Raw genomic sequence first — 589 nt, forward strand, 5'->3', positions numbered from 1 at the left:
AGCATTGCCTCACTTTGGGTTTTCTTTATTGTGTCTACTTCCCTTTTGAGGTCTTGTATGGTTTTGTGCAATTCCATCACCTGTTTGGTTGTGTTTTCCTTTATGTCTTTAAGGACTTCTACATCTTTAGCAGTGTTCTCCTGTATTTAAAAATATGGAACGCTTCATGAATTTGTGTGTCATCCTTGCACAGGGGCCATGCTAATCTTCTCCGTATTGTTCCAATTTTAGTATATGTGCTGCCAAAGCAAGCACCACATTATCATTCCTAAAAGTAGCAAAATTATGGGTTATGAAGTAGCAAACAAAAATAAATGTATGGATGGGGGGTCACTATAACAGAGTAACTGTGATAAAGTGTGGCAGAATTAGGAAGGTTGAGAGCCACTGAAATAGATGTTCAAAAGATGACACATAAAGTAAAAAGTTGAACAGTTTTCTACAGAGATTTTTTTCTGGTAATCTGAAATAAAATACAGCTACAATCAAAAGAGCCAGGAGAAACTAATTATTTCTATATCATCACATTTGAAATGTAAGCATGCTCGTAGAGGCAGTATACATTATGTCTAAAAGTGGACATTGTAAA

The 589-nt window shown here is 35.5% G+C and overlaps 1 non-coding gene across 1 annotated transcript; it reads right to left on the bottom strand.

Annotated features, from left to right (window-relative positions):
- Positions 1-148: 148 nt before the first annotated feature.
- Positions 149-255, bottom strand: LOC115030568. The gene has a single exon (XR_003836140.1). It is a non-coding gene; the product is annotated as a U6 spliceosomal RNA (small nuclear RNA).
- Positions 256-589: the final 334 nt, after the last annotated feature.

The sequence above is a fragment of the Mus caroli genome, chromosome 2 (genome assembly GCF_900094665.2).
Source record: "Mus caroli chromosome 2, CAROLI_EIJ_v1.1, whole genome shotgun sequence".
NCBI classification, from domain to species: Eukaryota; Metazoa; Chordata; class Mammalia; order Rodentia; family Muridae; genus Mus; species Mus caroli.